Source organism: Anser cygnoides, chromosome 3 (genome assembly GCF_040182565.1).
Source record: "Anser cygnoides isolate HZ-2024a breed goose chromosome 3, Taihu_goose_T2T_genome, whole genome shotgun sequence".
Classification (NCBI taxonomy): domain Eukaryota; kingdom Metazoa; phylum Chordata; class Aves; order Anseriformes; family Anatidae; genus Anser; species Anser cygnoides.
Genome location: NC_089875.1, coordinates 48,302,678 through 48,322,504, shown reverse-complemented (window position 1 = coordinate 48,322,504; position 19,827 = coordinate 48,302,678). Strand labels below are relative to the sequence as shown.

Sequence of the window (19,827 nt, the reverse complement as noted above, 5' to 3'; positions counted from 1 at the left end):
GTTTGTCCTATTGCATTTTGACTGGCTGGCCATTTCAGGGCTTCTGCAGTTAATGAGGTTGCTAAATAGCAGGAGGTTATGGAAAGCTGATGATTTTTGAGAATTTCAGACTTTGGAAAAATGTTCTAAATTTAAGAGACAGCTTAAACTTCTGGGAAAAAGTTAGTAACCAGAAACACTCAGGTTGAACCATGACCTGCACAACTCATTCCTTTTGTCACCTCTTCAAGTTTCATCACTGAAATTACAGGAAGAAAGGTTTCATCAAATTCTGCTGCTCATAGCAAATGGTTTTAAAGGCACAGAAATAGTGCTAGGAGAATTCCACTCTCAAGTCTATAAGTGTAATGAGAAAATCAAACCAGTAAAAAGTTTCTAATCTTAACCATAAGATCTAAGGACTGACTTTTTGCCCCTTTATTTCCTCCTGGAAGACAGAAAAATGCTGAAAACAATTTTCCAGCATCTTCAAAAGATTGAGTTTGTTCACTTCTTAATCTTTCTTGGGTAACTGAAGGATAAACTACATTCTCTGTATCAAGCTTTTGCATCTTAAAGAACTGTATATAGATTTTTAAAAGGAGTCTTATAGATACCATGTTGAAAATTATTTCTCATGAAGTTTTAATTTCCCTTTTAAAAATAACTTCAGTAATGACATCATTACTGTACTGTTAGACATAAAGTGTTTTATCTTTTATCCTGGTAGCATGTCCCACCACTGTGTAAAATCTAAAATTAAAGACAAAGCAATTTCAGAGCATTTTATCCATGTACTCCTCTTCTCCCTACAGAGGTTCTGAGAGAACAACATCAGTAAGAATTCTCCTGGACAATTTTCAAATGTTATTACATTTTACCATTTCTGTGTACATTTTGAGCAATTACAATGTTAACAGAAATGGAGCGCACAAACCTCATGTATCTGGTGAGAATACCCTCACCAATCTTGAGCAATTCTGTACATAGAGTGCATGTTCACTGTCCTTGAGTTGCTAAATCTAACTGAAGGTCTGTATTTTAATCAGCTTCTAGTTAGTTTTGATACATCACAGCAAATCAGCTGGTACCAAAACACTACATTAAACTACGTTTTTAGCAGTTCTGCTTCCTGAAACAGAAGATACCAGTGTGAGATCGGATTTTTATTCTAAATTTAGACACTGTCATCATTGTATTGTAGTCTGTGATTAAAGATTTAGCTTATGTATTTTGTCTTGGCTTTTATACAGCAGCTTCCACTAGAGTTATAGAGGACACGAATTCTTGCCCACTAAGAGCAAAGCCTTTATCTCTCAGACGAACAGATTGGAAAACGGACCAAAGGGTAGCTGACCTCTGTGATTATATCAATCACTACATCAATACCAAAGGGGAAATCAATTGACTACGTTAAAATAAAGCTGATTTTTTTGTTCATTTTCTCAGAAAGTTTATACAAGTTGATTATTTGTATGTATTTTATTTGAATTTTACTATTCTTGAAGAGCTCACCTAGAGCTTCCTAGAACTAGAAGAAGGCTTTTCTGCTGATTTTTTCTAACATAGACAAGTCATGAGCTACTGGAAGCTTCTCTCATTATATTCTCATGAAATTTCCATCTCAGTTTCCAATCTAAATAATTTTGGACAAGTTCAAATGCATTAGCTTAGATATGATAAAGCATATAAGTAGGTATTTTAACCTTCTGATTGAAATGACCTAGACCTCCTAAAAACACAAATTAAAAATTTGATAAAACTGTCACAGTTCATCTTCCTGAAGCAAGCGCTTTTACTTTTCCTCAGTAAACTGCCTGGATTTTTATGATGCATTATTCAAGATTCAAGATCACTTCCAGTTCTCATAGACGTCATATTTATTAAATACATGAAGAGTGTAGAAATATTATTTTCCAGCATTGTCCTTCCCTACCTTCAGCAAGCTCTATAGATTGACTGTCCATTTTTTCCCTGCCCTGCTGCATCCCCCAACTCATTCCTATCAACATAGATTTCTTAACTAACTTTAGCAGAAGCAATACTGAGTCTTAGTTTGAGGCACAGCTACACATACACAAAGATCCCCCAACTGATATATATCAAATGTGTAAATGTTGTAAAATAATTAAGATTAATGATAGAGAGATCTAAAAGAAAAAGGAAAAAAATACTGCTTGAGCTTTTCAATATTTACATCAAAACTAAATGGACTATGCAATATGAAGAGAAATAATGTGTGTGTGCATGTCTCAAAAAGTCTTTGAAATGTTTGTAGCAAGACCTTGCAAAGGGGATCAATATGAAGCAGGAAGGATGGAGTATTTAGTTCTATGAAAGCTTTAAGTTGATAATCCATTTGTAGGAAAAGCATGTTTAAGCTTTTAATTATGTAGCCCTCCTCTCCTGCTGTGTAGGACTCAGGTGCCATCTGCCCATACCCCAAATGGGCAGAAACAGTACAAACCTAGAAAAACCTCTGGATTCCTGGGAATTTGTATTCTGCATGTCAGACTTCCTGTATTGCTTCATATATATCCTTACAGAAAGCACACTTCAGGGTTTGGGGATTTCACTTAAGAACATTGCGGTATTCTTTATAAATAACTTTTTCCTTCAGACCCTGGTGTAAATCTTCTGTGTTTTAAAAGCTGCCAGAAGCCAAAGTAGCTGAGGGCTTTCATGTTTGTACATGGCTAGAAAACCCAAGTTGCAAGACTGGTCTTCTGCCATTTCTGCTTACTTTAATGAGAAAACAAAAACCCTCCCAGCTAGCTAGCAGAATTTTTCCATTTCTTCCAGATTACCATGCTTTGCTTCTCTTTCCTGCCCAGCTTTTCCTGAAAGTCAGTGGGCCTTGTTGAACTTTAAGCCTTCACAAGACTGTTTCTAAGCAGTCTGTCAGCATTTCCCCCTTTACCTGCCCTGCACTGGAACAGCGGATGCACACAGATCTGCTGCAGCCTTCATCTTCATTGCTTCTGCCTGACTAACAACCTTTCCCATCACAGACTTCTTTAACAAAACATATTACATTTACTTAACTTCTTTTTGAAAAAAATAATAAATAAAATAAAAATAAAAAGCCTGTAAGCAGGCTGGGATTTTTTCCTGTCAAGACTTTCCACCTCACACACAGAAATAGAACACACAGCACTTTGAAAATTTCAGTCCCACTGGGATTTACGATAAGCCAAACAGACCAAAACATTTTTCTTCCATTTTCACAAAGGAAAATTGAAACAAAATTTATGATCTTTCTAAAATTGAAACATTTTTATTTTTCCAGCCTAAGTGAACAGTTTTGTCTGGCATCAATTCAGTGATGATCTGTCTGCCTGTGGAGTTATAGCTTCTCCTGAGAGCAGCAGGCCTGTTATCTAGGGTATGTATTCTTTACCTTAGGTAGGGCTTCCTATTTGGGCTATTACTTCTAAGATAAACAGCACTGTCCCATCTGCCCACTGCACTAATTCAAATATTTTAATTATAAAATTATTCAAACCAGCTTTTAGTGATATTCAGTCCAATAAAATACTGTAAAACATCATTATCACAGTTTAGAAATTAAATAGCAGTAGAGAGGCCTGTTTTTAGACTGTTAAGCCAGCACAGTTGCAGCTTACGATCATTATGTTTTCCCTACAAATAGGAAGGATATAGACACATATAGATATATGTGAGGGTAAATGGTCCTTACATCAAAAAATTTCCAATAAATTTCCTGTCTCTGTGACAGGCCTTGAATGTTTTCTTAGGCAATCTGTTGATCTTGCCAGCTCGTACAACAAGATCTGCATTGTAGTTGTTATTTACTAAAAGCTTTCTTCAACTTCTGAGTTACACAAATGTCTGTATATCTTTCGACCATCGTAGTTTTCCTGGTATTCATATGAAAGGGAATATTGATGAGTCCATGGAGAAATGAAGCATCTGTTGTTCCATATAAGTACCTGATTTGAGGATATGCTTTTTCATGAGCTTGACAGTAAAATGTTATAGCTTACATTTTTTAGGATAACTGAGAAGCTGTGGAAGCTCTCAACCTGTAGAAAAACAAAGTTCTATCAGGTTGCTTGCCCAGGAGAGCCCAGCTCATGAAACAGTGCTGAGCCTGCCAAGACTGAGTGCATTAGGGAACTTCACGGTGAAGGATTGCTTCCTACTACTCCATGCAATGGTTCTGGGTAAGAAACACCTCAGAAAATATATTAAGTATTTGTAAATATATCAACAATCTGGCAAGCTTAACACTGCTTTAGAGATAATCACAATATATTTAATTGCAACATTTAATTTAAATTAATAAAAATAAGGAAAAATACATTTTATTTATGAATATTTATCCAATAGGTTATCCAGACATCTACCTGACCTGCCTTGAATGAAACTACCACTAGCTGGGCAGCATACAATATTTCAGTAATTCTCGTAGGGACCATTCCTTTTACAGAGACACTTCCCAGAAAGTCTGAGCAGTCAGTCTGACTTCGGTTGAAAGCAGCTTCAAATACAAGGTCTGCAAGGTAAGTAATAATCACTTGTCAATAAACATCAGAAATAAGTATCAACCTGGTGCAGAGGGCCATCTCTCCAGAAGGCAATTTATAGTCTCTCTGATGCAATCACAAACAATTATACAACAGAAGTATAGTTTCATGCCACTTCCATTCAAATGTTTGTTTTCTTTTAAACCATAGGGTAAACTTTTGTTTCTCTTTCAAATAATTTAACACCAAAAGCCAGTGTTAGCCCAAGGGATTCTGTGGAAGAATCAGGCATGCTCCCTAATATTTTGCATAGCACCTTTCATACCAAAGGACATACAAAGGAAAAACACTGAGTATTAGTAATTGTCAGTTATGTATAAACTGCACAAGATACTTTGCATATAAGGGGCCATGACTTCCCACTGTGCAGAGGAGAGGCATCATATTTTCAGGGTTAAACAAATCTTTCCATGTTAGCCAGGCAGCTACACTGAGTGGCAGATGGAAATGGAAGGAGCTGGGTGACCCTTCACTTTTTTGTCCTCCACTTGCTTAAGAATTTTTAATTTCCATTTCTACAAGCCATGTGAAAGGAAGATTGGGCACTCTTTACTTCCACTGATCATATCACATACCCACAAAATGCAAGTATGGAGCACAGGTGGGAACAAGGTATCACCAAGAGATACCGAAATTTATGATCAACACTGAGAAGTATGCCGGATGCATATCTGATTTGGTTTCTGTTCAAATCTCACCTGGTCTCTACCTTAATGTGTCCCCAGCAAGGAGAAACTGTTATTATTTCACATCCTGGTTCCATTCCACTCCCTCACAAAAATCCATTTTGAAGCAAATACTACAGGGTGGTATTTAAGGTTTACAACTACATATATTTATGCAGATGGCAAACGCATTTGTTAGGTCTTTAAAAACACCTTCTGTCTAAACATCTTCTGAATCAAAATGAACTGGCAGTCAGGGAATTAAAAAAATCCTCTACCTGCTTTCTCTTCACACTTAAAAGCATAAAAATTAGAAACTGGGCAAAATATTTTTCTCTTGATTATTTTTTCAGGAGTGGAATAAAAAACTGGGTGACCAAACTCTCCCAGAAAAGCACTTAGGTGATCACCCACCTAATGGAAAATCTGGATTCAACTTTCACAGTGTATTGAAGCTGTTTGAGCTTCACCTTCCACCTTCCAAGAGAGTATGCTGTCTGATAGATAACCTGTGGATATGGAATTATTTTTCAGTCTCCTATCTGATAGACATCAAATGTACGTGTCAATATGAGAAAGAATGATTCTCTCTCTCAGCTTGGTTAGTATGCTCACTGCATAAGTAAGAACATTGATTTTGGGGTGTTTCTTTTTGTCAAGTGGAGGAAGGATGAGCCTCAGCAAGGCAGAATGAGAGAGGGGCAATGTCCCCTGAATGCCCCACAGACTCTCTCAGGAACACTCAAAGCCTGCAGGAGAAAGGGAATGGTGAACCAAGAAGTCTTCTTCCAATTATGAGCAATTTCTTGGTGTAAAAGGGCAATGGCAACTACCGAATTCAAGCCCTTTGCTGCATTCCTTACAAGAATATAAAAATATAATAAATGTTTTGATTCATGGGAAATTGAGGACTTTGACAGAAAATGAAAGTTTGTAACATTTTGTCTTTGTAAGAAAAAAATGAAAACTTTTCTATTTGACTTAAGCATAACAAATTGCCCTTTTTTTTTTGACAGATGAACTAAGAAATCAACTACTATTCACTGTATTGTACAGTGTATAGTACACTGTTGCACTACTCTAAATATCTTTTAAGTTATGGCATTTAGTTCCTAAGGTAGGCTTCCAGAAACAGGAGGTTGTATTTTCCTTTCTAGGTCAATAAAATCTCAAGGGAAAACAGAATGTTTTATGTGACAGAAATTCCCAGACTGAAATCCCTAGGCCTTTCCATTAATTTATCAACCAAGCAGAATTTATGAGGTATCTAAATTGGAAATGAGATGTGTATCTTAATGGTCTGTCCCCCCAGTAAGCAAATGAATAAATAAATAAATCACACTATCATTGTGGACAAAATGCAAAGTTACTTGCATCTTTCTATTCAAGCTTTAAACATTTGCAAATCAGTATGTGAAAACAATGAAAAGAAGGACGATAGAAAATGTGTCATAAGTCCGTGATGCAAAGTGCAAGAAAAAAAATGACATGGATAAAATACATTTTCACTAAGAAAATACAGATTTTACAACCCCCTGTACTGCTGTGACTGAAGATGCAGAGAATATTACCAGCAGGTATAGCATCTTCTACATTGCAAAAGCAATGTGACTCATTGTCATGGGACTGCCACGTCAAAATGTCTTTGTACATTAAGATTTTTATGAAAACAATTAATGAATGAATGCTAAAATTGAAGCCCCAGGTTTACAACGACATGCATGATCAAAATAACCAAAATAAAAGGATTGCAGTGATATGTAGCAGGAAACCATTTCCATCCCCATAACTCAGAAAAATAAAGACACTTTCTACTTTTATATGAGTTGCTATTCCAAAAGACTTGCTGTGTTTTTTGTCTAATGCTGACTTTCTAGGACCAAAATCTTTAACACTATAGTTGACCAAATGTAAATACATTTCCATAACTAGACTGATTGGAACCTGTTAAAAATTGACCTCTGACCTCCGCTTATGAAAAATGGACATGCTTGATTGCTCCACACCGACACAGAGCATGTTCAATTAATGCTTACATTATTAGGATTGTGCTAACAACACAAATGGAAATTAAACCTTTTCACCATCCATCTGCATCTGAACATTTGTAAATTGAAATAAGTGTAGGAGAGCTGCACTCAATCAATTTCAGCTCAAGTCCCTGACCCGATTATGTTATGCATGTCAATATACATTCTCTTAATTAAATGCGGTTCAGTGAACATTAGTGTTAAGAAAAGGGGAGACCATGGTCTGCTTATTGCTACCCAAGACATTACCAGGAAAACAACAGAAAGTAAATTAATGGGAAAACATCAGCTAAAGACAAAGCTGTTGCGTTATGTTATTATAATGCTCTCCTATGCTGATGAGAACCAAAGCAAGTAACTAAAAGTGTCATCATTTTTCCCTTGATGGCCAACTGTGGAGTTTAACAACTACACAAAAAGGCATAGCATCTCTGAGGAAAAACAAATGCTACACTTAGCTGTGTATCACCAATCATTTGCTGTTGCAGGCAACAGGAAGGCACCTGCTGGAAAACTGCAATTTAAGAATGAAAGAATAGCAATGAACCCGAGGCTTCCTGCCACCTCTCAGCTGTCTCCATTTCACATCAGCCTGATGCGGTTTCTGCACAACACAGCAGGCTTCATGCTTTGGTTTGCTTTTAATTTTTTGCTTTTGTTCTTCTCAATTTTCCTGTCCCCTATCTACCTCTTCCCTACCTAGTCTGCCACAGAGACACCCACTCAAGCCATTCCATGGAGCTGTTGCCACACACAACACATAAAAGGTTTCCATAGGGGAAAATTTTTTTCAGTATGGTTTGGTAATGGAAGGTTCCACACAAAGACCAAGTTTGCAAGGCTGTAAAGGGCTGATAATGATGTCAGAGGGCATTAATTAAGTTTCTTACCAAGATAGCATTTTATTCAGGGTATTGCAGATCCTTGGAGGAAAAGAGGTGATGGACCGGAAGTCACTGAGCACTAACATAGAGACTGATTCATGAGGGAAAAATGTCTACAGTTGGTTTGTTTTATTTTTACAGTATCTTCTCTTTAAAAGTTAGGCTATGGAGTACACAGCAGTTATGATTCAGAAGGAATAAAACATCCTCTGGTGTGCTAATGAGCATGGGTTGCAGTGCACAGATGGGAGTTGGATGATCTCAAATATCTTTTCCCACCACAGATGGATTCATGTGGTAGGAAGCCTCTCATTTTAGCCCATTGTGACAAGATAATCAGTTTTGGACCTTGGAATAATATTGAGAAAAAGACCATTCAAGTTCACCTTTATGTACAAAAGAAAATTAAAACAAACAAATCAAACATGTTGAAACAAGCTATTTGGAGCAGCTTACGTTGGAACACAAATCGGACAGCATCATGTTGTGGCAATGGCAGTTAGGCTTGCAGAGATAAATATGATGACAGTTCTCCATCTTACCTGCCAGAAAGCCTGCCAAATCCTACTAACTCTCTCTGCCCCCTCTCCCCCAGGCTCCTCCAATCTAACATCCCTGAAGTCCAAAGAGATTAGAGAGGTTTCAATTGCATCTACTGAAGCACATAAATTTTTGTCTTATTTAGCTTTTTTCTCCTGTTCATGAGTGGTCTTTGGTCTACAGTTGTTTCATATTTATTTGCTCAATAATTTCTGAAAACACACATATATATATAAACATTTCTGAAAACACTGAGATTTTTCACACATAATATAGTGTGAATTTCACTGAATACCAAAAATTCAACACTATTTGCTTCTGAATGAAACTCAGAAAGGTGGTCCCAGTCCCAACTGGACACAGGTGCAAAAACAATACATGGCCAAGAAAACACAATATTATCTGCAAAAGAAAAGCCACCGGCAGTAGAAAGTAAATGAGTAAAGCTTAGGGTTTACTTATTTGCAATACAGAACTGTGTGAACTGAAAGCATGAGCAAATAAATGGGAAAATAAAAACTTCATTAAACTATCATGGGAAAACAGTTTCCCATTTGGTTTAACAATGACGGATAATTTTTATTCTCATAGTGTAAGATGGGGACTAAAGGAGAAGGAAATAAGTTTCTATTTTCATCAATGCATATTTGTCTAAGTAAACTCCTTTACTGAAGCATGTCAAGACCACAAAATAGCAGATATGCAAACAGAGATCTGAAAAACTCTGTTCTGGCTAATTTGGCTACTATAGGTTGGAGAAAAATGGGGTCTTCAACCTTATTTCTCTGTAGTTGAGGAATCTGGTGGAAAGATTGGCTAACATGAGTAAACCTTCATGTTTGTACCCTGGCCCCTTAACTGCACTGAGGAAAATATTACTGAAAAATTATCTAAATCTTCACGAGTATCTCCTTTTACAGGAAAGCCACACACCTCTGAGGATTTCATGATGACCTATATTTTCCAGCAGCACAACTCTTCATTATGATATAGTATTTATTTTCATTTTCATTCAAGGGCTTTCTGGGTGGAGGGCTAGGGAGGGCCAGAAGGGTCATAATAGAGACATTCAAGGTAATTTTGTTACATACGAGTTCTGCTGGGTCTGTGTTCTCACATTTCAGGTTGTCTCAGTGTAGGTGGCTCAGGAAAGCAGCTATATACATTCCTGCCCCCCTGTACTGTCATTAGCCTTTGGGTCTTTGGTCTTGCCAGGGGCAAAAGAATCATCAGCCAATATTAAGTATGGACTACATAACCAGCAAAAGATAGGAAAAAGCCATATATTCGACCTTCAGTAGTCAGACAAGCAACTGACACATATAATTTGTCCCTAGTTCTCAGGCTACAAAATTATGTTTAACATTATGTTAGGTCATATGACTTCACGTGTAAGCCATCTAGGTTTTCTACTACATTCTTCATATTAAATCCAGAGCATCTACTTCTCAATCTTCTAACACGACCTATTTTTCCACATAAAACAAACCTTTTGGCAAGACAGTCAATTAAGAGTGATAAGGTACTTCAGCCTTTCCTGATGTTGCCAACCAGAATGCTAATTAAAGCTATTTCTGGCAATAGCATTTTTTTTTGTTGCTGTTGTTCTTCCTTTCTCTCTTTCTTCTAGTCAGTCAGTGTCAACATTTAGTCACATAAAACCCAGACTAAATGTAAACACTCTTACTCCAATGCTAACATAGAGGCCCTCTTCCATCCCAGCTTTTCAGGGACTCTGAATAGCAGTCATGTTCCTAGAATTTTAATAGCTGTCATGGTGGTGTCTCTTCCAAAAACTTTCCCCCTTCCTCTGAGGGCTCTGCATGCACAGTACTGTACGTAAAATCAATGAGTATTCTGATAGTTGTAAAACTGTCAAGCTAGAACAGGAAGGGTCCTTTTCCCTAGTTTTTAAAGCAGGAAACCATGCTTTTTCATTGACCATCCTAGGTTAATCCAAATCCCCCCCTTTGCAAGAACATCTGGAGGAAATTAAATGCAGTAACACAAATCTCTCTTAGTGGTTTGAGCTGATGCTTCCATAAAAGTCCTATTTCATTTATGTTCCTATATTTCCCCCTGTCTTTCCACTTTCTCACTGATTCAGGGACAATAAAAGATATTATTCACATCTATCAAAAGACACTTAAGAACTAAGGAAGTAGTGCAAGTCCACCCCAGTCTGGCCCACACCAGTGAAGTAAAAATCCCAAAGAAAATAGCACATGTCACTTACAAACATAAACTGTTAGATTTTAATGCCCCAGGCTGGCTCTGTGCCACACAGTCACATAAAGATCTTTCCATCTTTTCACACAAACATCTCAACCTTGGCCAAATAATTTTTCTCTCCTACCATAAGTTTTTCTCTCAGTTCCTCACAGGTATCAGTGAGCTTGCTTGATTCTCCTATGGGTTTAGTCTTCCCTTCATCCTTTCATCTCTCTGCATGCCTCAACCTATTTGTCCATTATCCCCGACACCACCTTACTGCTCTCTCAGCCCAACTGTATTAAAAGGTCTGAAATTGAACTTTAAAAAGTAAGCACAATCCAAGGTTAAATGTGGACCGCTTCAACACCTACATCCATGCTCATGTCTTTACCTAGGATTGCAAATGGAACCTAAGAATCTACACAGACAACATGTATAAAAATCTAAAAGTAGTAACTCACATTCAAATTCTTCATATGAGACATATTACAAAAAATATGCAGATAGCAACACAGTTTGCCTTTTACTGTTTAGGAAACTTGCCATCACTTCCCCTGAGAAAACAAATTCATTATCTTAACTAGAACATTAGAGAAATTATCTATATTTCTCTTTCCCCCTCAGCCGCTTGTCCCTGCCATGGCATATACAAGCTCCACCTGAAATTAACAGGGAGAGTGTTATGTTGTGACAGATCAAGGACATATCAATATTAAAAAAATCTTATTTACTGGTTGATAGTGAAGCAGATGCCTGCAACTGATGGTTCTACATTTTGTCTTTAAGGGCTACTGAATTGATAACCACAGAAAAGCAGCCTTGCTGCTGTATTTTCATAAGAATGCCATGACATCTGGAATACAAGTCAATTAATTTTACTCTTGGTTATACTCCCCTATGGCTATCTAGCAAAAAAGCAGATCAATTACAATTATACACTTGTGCTAAAAGTCTATTAAAGGGATGTGTGACCTGATAGCTAAAATCAACCAAAAACAAAACATGAAATTTAATCTTGGGTGATGAAGCTGCAAGTCTCAGAGTTCACATGGTAAGGATAGATGTCTTGGCCTCCTCTTGATATTATCTCACTCTTTTGCATTATTATTAAAAATAAGGATGATTACTTCAGCCTGAAGCTTTCACTTGCAAGGCTCAGCTCACGATAAAGTCAGCCATCACACATGTGGCCTTCCAGGCTTCACGCTGCTGGTCTGATGGCAGGAGGCTAATTGCATGCCTGTGGATGTGTGTGCTAATGCATATGTGTTCATGCTCACATGGAGAATTTCAGTCATAGATTTCTAAGAACTGGTTAGAGTGAATCCATATGTTCAGCACTGTTTTAGAAGTTCTTATAGTTTTATCTGAAACTACTGGTAGCCCACATTTTTGAGTAGATACTCTTCCATTAGGAATAAAGGGTAGCAATAATGTCTGGGCAGGGTAGCATCCAATAGATTTATCTGTTGTTGTCAAAACTAGTTTTTCACGGAATAAGGCCAGTTAGTATTCTTCCAAAATAAAAACTTTATTTCAGATATACTTTCTGCTAAAATTTTCCTCAATTTTAGAGAAGGACATTATTTTACTTGGAATTTCAAAAATATTTTATTTTTAAATTACAGCATTAATGTAATACAATACATAAGTAGGACCAGATACGCATTAAGGAGATGCAAAATAAATACATTAAAATCATTACATCCAGCTACTTAGTACAAATGGAAATATTTTATCTTCTTTTCTGCAACAAAATTTGTTTTCTTATGTATTAGGAAACAATTTGATAGTTTGATATGAAGTAATATACAGTCAATATATTACCACACACACAAAACACTGTAAACTAGACAAACATTTTATCTGAAGTTTCAAAGCATATATATATATATATTTCAAGACTACTTCTCAGAATGTCAAAAATGTTTGTTTGCTTCTAGTTTAACCACCCCTATCAAAAATGCTCATTAAGAAATTGTAGGCTAACATGTTTCCAGTGAAAGTCCCTTTCTACCCTTTAAGGGCTAGAGAGATTTAATTAAGCATAGAACTGCATTTTTTTTTTTTTTTTAATGCATTAGTTATAACATTTCTGTAGAATGTTGTTATTCCCAATTCCTCTCAGGTTGTATCTGGTTTTGGCCTCAATACTCTCACATCACAATATTAGTAAGAGTTTTCTTGTGTCTCCTTTAGAGAATTATTTTTACACATATTGAAATACATTTATTCTGCCCAAAAAAATTCTACCCAAGTTCTGTTAACATTTTAAGCATGAGATTTTGTAGGCTGGTGAGTCTAATACTAGGACAGGAGTCAGAAATGAGACACAGATAAGACAATATGATCATGTAATTGCAAATGGATAACCACTTTTTTTTTTTTTAGACAGTTATAAATTCAGAGTCTTTTGGAGTCAAATGTCAGTTTCAGTATTACATGGTCAGTAAATAACAAATATGACAAAACTATATAATCCTGTAATCCTTTGAATATCGTGGTTCAGAACTGTTCTCTCCAAAGCTAGCAAGGACTGAAAATCAACTTCCAAATACTTTAAACAATTTTTATCTCAACATAGTACTGTTTATGCAACTACTGCCACCACTGGAACAAAAACCCTATAAGATTTCAATGCACTTCAACCTGAACTGAATTTAAATCTAAAATGAGTCACCATCTCTTCTGTCCCCACTCCTGAAAATATATGCTTGAATAATCTTTCTTCATTTTGTAACACAAGCTGAATGTAAAGCTGACAGAAATATACCGGGTTTGGGTAGTGGTACTGGAAAAAGAAAAGATTTCAAATATGAAAGAATTTGGACAAACACTAGGTATATAACAAAATTTCTGAAACCATTCTTCACGTGGGGTGCTTCAACAGAGAGGAGGTTTTAAAACTGTTACATCACAATGCAATTACCAAAAAGAAGGATGGGGACACGCATACATGCAGAGAATGTATGGATAAAATTAAGAGACAATATAAACAATGAGTGTGGAAAGTTTAGATTCAGAAAGAGTTTAGAAGCCTTTCCTCACCATTCTGCAGAAGAGCTCTTATCATACCACAATTTCTTTAATAAACCTTCCTGAAGTATATAGTACATTTTGATGGCAAAAAAACAAGCCAGATAAAACTTGAGTGAACTCAAACATTACGTTCTCCAATTTTCCTGATATGAACCATCCATTGTGCTCCTATAACCTCATAATAGCTCAGTCTTTTAGAACACATTGCAGATTTTGAGGGTGGGAGAAGATGGGGGTGGGTTTTTTGTTTGTTTCTTTTTCCAGGACCACTTTATTATCATTAATGAATAACTTACTGTGTATTGGAATTGCAATACCACGTTTATCGTATTGAGTGAGACATGGTACTAAACAGAGTGGAGCCTGGGCAATCTGTAAGCTATTATATGAGAAAAGGCTGCAGTGAAACCCTCAGCTCCAAAGTTTGAGCAAATAAACAGAGCAAATAAAAAGTGGTTTTCTTGCTCCTCTGTGCACTCATTGGAAAGAAACTATCAAACTTTTGCACCCCAGTGCTCCAAGATGCATTAAAAATCTCTTTCAGATGAGAGCAAAATGTGTCACCCACCATTGCTGTTCTGGCTCAATTTAAGGGGAAAGAAATCTATTTTTGTAAAAGCTGTCAGTAAAAAACTTTAATCTAAACATTCATTCATGCTAGAGAGTGGTCCTGTATTTCACGCTTAATGGGCCAAATTTAGAGAGAACTTCGATGCTGATAGCCAGCATTGACCCATACTGTGTGCTGACAAAAGGCACACTTCCTTGGCACATTTTTTCTACTAACGTAAGAATGCAACTTAATTTAGGGCATCTTCCAAGCAGTTTTGTTTTTCTCTGTTCAGCTGCTGTCGGGAGTGAGTACACAGTACTTGTCATATCAGATCAAATCACTGAAACCAGTGAGCTCAGGGCTTTCCTAGACCACTACTGGAGATTTCTGAAAGAGACGCAAATTCCTAGCACTTGGAAAAGATCTCTCTGAAGGTACAACAAAGCATACGTGGTGGGTGTGGGGGTGAAAGTGGGGGAGGTCATGGGCTGAATCCCCTCTGCAGCAATCAGTTTACACCAAAGTGAGAAGTTTCCTTACTGCTACTGCAGCACATGGCACTTACTGGGGAATTTGGCACTCCTGAGCTGTCCCACAAATCCCAGCCATCAACTATCACCTAGCTTGAAGCCTCACACAGTTCCTCTTATGATTACTGCCATTATGTGTGATGACTGCACCTCTAAGAAGTTAGACACATCAGGCAGGGAATTGTCATGCATTAATATTTGAGGAAAAGCTGGAAGTGAAGAGAAGTGAAAGGATGGAGGGAGAGCAAGACCTTTGAAAGAGCAAAGAGTATCACATTGCCTCTATCAATGTGGCCTGGGATAAAAACCGTTCCACTTCAGATGACTGTTTTTCCTTCATTTATAGTAAAACAGTGAAGCTGAACACTTATGAGTAATAACTTGGACCAAAACCATGATATTAATTTTGAGCAATAAACTCTAATATGAAACACTGCCTGGGAGCATTGTAAATACTTACACATTCTCATCTAACCTTTTCCTTCTAACCTTTGGTAACAGCAGGGAGTTAGTAGTATGATTTCAGCATAATGCCCATCTAAATGCTTTCTTGATACGAATGCTACATACAGAATTTTTTTCGCAGATACCAGCTTTTATTGTGAGGTTAAAATGGTGAGACAGAGGAAAGAAACAGACCAACAGAATAGCCTGTTTGAGACCACAATCAATCAGAAGTTAATTTTGTATCAGTATCCATTCTTATTGCCATCTAACTCAGAAAAAGGGGCGGGGAACTTCCTCTGCACCATATATTTCTTCTTATTTCAATCTTTCTTTGGAAGTAAGGTGTTTAAATTCTTCTAATTCATTGATTTTATAATATTACCGTGATAAGACATTATGTTCTATCGGATGTGTTTCACTGATAGACGTTTTAAATCTGTGTATTTGCTCATATATATAATAGTCAAACTTATAGTACTCAAATTTACAATGACTTGAGTGGTACATGGCAGGTGCTAGGGAATGAACTTCAGTTGCCTTTAATTCAGTCTCCTTCTAGTATTTAGAAAGGAAATATGTGCTGGGTGGCACTATCTGCAAATGGGTATTTCAGACTGCCATTACCATTAAACAACGCCTAATCTGGGATTGCAGTTGTGTCACTGAGACTTTTGGACTTCACAGATGGTCTTTAATGTTTGGGACAAATTCCCTACTAAGGGTTTGTTAAGGTGAATTAGTCCACCACCACCATGACTTAATATTCTGGGGACTCAGGATAGCTAATTACAGCTAGCTTTTTACATCATATGGGATCGGTACATCTGGAGAAACACCTCTCTATCCTCCTTTCAAATTCTCATGATGTTTACAGGAAAATTTTGGTGACTGTGAGAATGTAGAAATTATCACCCCACTGATCATACTGACCAAATACTGCTTCTTTCTTTTGCTCCACTTATTACTTTTACCCTTCTCTTTACATACTTGGGTGTTATACACAGGTCATAAAGTTCTCCGAGTCAGGAACCAGGATTGCAGGCTCTCTATAGCTCTCAGGTGGTATAATAAGGCAAACAGCAATTTAATTAACTACGGGCATGGGCGCAACTGTATGAGAACGTAGATCCAGGTAGACATGAGTCACATGCTTCCTTAACCATCTGATCATATTTTGTGATCCAACTGGTCTAAATCCTTAATTTAACCCTAAGTGTTATTTTGCATTATCAACCTGTCCAAATTCTGGACCAGAGGAAAAATAAGGGAGCTTTTTATATTTAAACTGCCAGGCCAGATGGTGTTCTGTTTCATGACAGAGATGGTCTTACCCTTATTTATTTAAATACACCTGGGGCCATCTCAGTCCTACCTTTGAGTAGTTAGGAGAAATGTATTGAAATTCATGTCTGAACTTTGCAGACATGGGAAATTCTGACTACAGAGACTTATGAGGTTCAAATACTGAAGCCATTTTCTTCTGATTGGTATATATATTGTTACATTAATACTTTTATGGCTTTAGCAGTTAGTATGATGGACACTACTGAAGAAATCCTGTAATTAAGCTACCTAAGTTGCATAAACATTAGGGCTGTGAACATCAGGTGGACTAACTTCAGAATGTTTTGCACAGACTAGAAGCAAACACAGAAAATAATGGATGAATTCATATACAGGAGTAAAGATCACATGAGAGCAAAGAAAAACTCCGAGCCTTCACCTTCACACACCTAATCAGACTATGAACATTCCAATTTTGCTACATTTACCTTATGACAAATAAAATATAATTATCAGAAGTGACTAAACAACTGTGTTCAGAAGAAAGACTGGAAAAATAATGAAGATGGTAGTCAATATATATATATATTAATAATAATTATATACAGAAACAGCATCTCCTACAGATAATCTTAGATATGCAGTTTTGAGCTCCAAAGGAGAAACAACTTTAAAAAAGCAGCACTGAAACACTAATATATCTGTGCACTTACCACCACAGCAGGAAGTGGAGAGCAGAAGCAGCAATACCAACTGTAAGCATGTGTCTAATGGCTCAGCAGAAACATCCTCCTACGTCTGGTAGCTCTCCACGCACAGAGTTGCTCAGTGCCCTTTGAACGTATACCCAGTGTTTCCCAAACTAATTATGATGCTGGCATATGGTACATTTACCAAGAAAGAAAAAGACAGACTTTTTAAAATCACTGTCATGACCGCTATGGTAGAGAAGAAGTTGGCCACTATTACAGGGCCTGAGCCAGCATTTATTCAAACGAGTGCAGACTTTCATTGACTACACAGTGGACTTTGGATCTGGTCCACAATAAATGGAGACTCTTATTGAGATTCCTGGCCTCATAAAGAGCCAGACTACTACAGCAGCACCAAAGCCTGGCTAAACAGAAATTGTTCTTGTAAAAAAGCCTGTAAGGCATAATAAGGGAGGAAAACAAAGGGTTCCTTTGGAGTTCAAGAGGCTTCTGAAAATGAATTATATGATTCTTGCAGAATTTTAATGAACCTGTGTTATTAATAAAGAACTATAGCTGTACTGTAAAATTCTATTGATTAAAATTACTGAATATGACCTATAGACATTCTCCAGTAAATGCTGTGATAGTTTTCCACAAAACTATAATAATATAAAACAATATGCAATGTCTTGTTAAATCTTGTCTAAGCAATCCCAAGAGAGATTTTTGGTTACAGTGTGGTGCCTACAGTCATAGCAGGGGTTCAGGTTACAGTCATTCCTAAAGAAGTATCCATTTGCCAGCTAACCTGCAGTCTCCTGCACCCCTCTCATCTCAATCCCTAACATCAGCTCAACTCAGACCCGCAAGCTCTGCAGTAGCCCTCAAGTCTGAGGTCAGTCCTGGTTTTCCTCACCACCAACCTCCCCCGTCAACTGTATTTTCACCCTCCTGCAGGCCTCCAACATGGGAAATCAGGAAGCAGCAACCCCACAACTCCCTGTTTTGTCTTCCAGTCTGCATGGCCCCTCTGACACTTCTGAACTCTCTACCAGCCAAAGGCAGAGGCAACTTTGGGAAAGCAGACAAGGCACCTGCAGAGTGATTGCACTGTTTAGTGCAGTACAGCAAAGCTCAGGAGGTACCTTAATGCCATGCTGGAGACACAGTACAGATGATTTTGGTTAGAAAGGATGGTGAAGATGACACAGCTTGAGCTCATTCAGGACAACACTGAGACCAACAACAAATAGCACAGTGGACAAAAGTCCAAAGCAGAGACCATAAATGCACTGGAAGATGACTTTTAGAAATATTTACTTTAACCATCTTGCTGTCTGGGTACAGTACATATCCAAAGGATATTTCCTTAGTATATCACCAAAAAACAGATTACCAAAATAACACATCTCTTTTTGCCTTATTTTAACTGTTACAGATCAAACCTTCAGTTATAAATACATACTATTCCAGGAATTTTCCACCACAACCCCACTTTCTACTAACTCTTAAACTGTAACCCATGTCTTTCCTTTTCGCTCCTGCAGCTATTAAAAATGATGCAAGGTCCTGCTTTCAAATAGGTGTGCAGCTCTTGCTCTAAGCAGTAACATTTTTCTGAACAGGTTTAAGCTCTGTCATTGCAACCAAGGGTGAAAAAACCTATCACAAAAGAAAAGTGTGATGGAAGCAAGTGACAAGGTACCTGGGACAGCGCAGGCAGTAAAAGCTGTGAAAGGGTGCTAGCACAGGACTAATCTTGTCCTGGTAGAGCAGCGATCCAACACAGATGTCATGTATTCCCTGAGGTTGCTAGTACATGCATCATGCCTGCTATAATCTCTCCTTCAGTTTTGCAGAGTTGATTTCCTCCTAAAGTAAAACAAAGCCTAAGAGTGTTTTGGATGAGCACAGAACATGGGCATGGCATCTATAAAATACGACCTACTCAGAACAAGAGCAGAGAAAGAAAAAAGCAGTTTAAGAAGAAGCTTCTCTAAAATACTAAATACATAAACAAATAACTCAAAGGGCTGTGGAATAGCAAGAATTGTGAACCTTTTTCTAAACATTAATTTTGGAGGTTTCTTTTTTATTTACATTTGACATTTATCCAAATTTTTGTCATGAAATATGCTACAACAGAAATTAGAACCATTAATTGAAAACAGGAGTGACAGAACAGTTTAGAAAATCATAAATTCAGCAGTGCTATGGCCAACTAATCTGACTGCACCCAGTGCAGAGCTCCTTACATCATCCAAGCATCAAATGTTGCCAGTAAAAGAGTTTAGGTTACATGGAATATATAACCTGGAATGACTGCACAATAAAAATAAATGAGTGTTCAGAAATTTATATGGATTTCAAGAAAGTATTTGATATTGTATCAGTACAACAGGAAAGAGAGTGGTAAA

General features: G+C 37.2%; 1 long non-coding RNA gene across 3 annotated transcripts in view; it reads right to left on the bottom strand.

Moving 5' to 3' along the window:
* The window catches only part of LOC106039521 (uncharacterized), a 46,232-nt gene extending 28,438 nt beyond the window's left edge, over window positions 1-17,794 (bottom strand). For 2 of the 3 annotated variants that reach the window (XR_010830316.1, XR_010830317.1), the window contains exon 1: window positions 17,429-17,794. This is a non-coding gene — a long non-coding RNA (uncharacterized lncRNA). The remainder of the gene's footprint in view (window positions 1-17,428) is intronic. The other variant, XR_007164835.2, reaches the window with a different exon arrangement.
* Window positions 17,795-19,827: the final 2,033 nt, after the last annotated feature.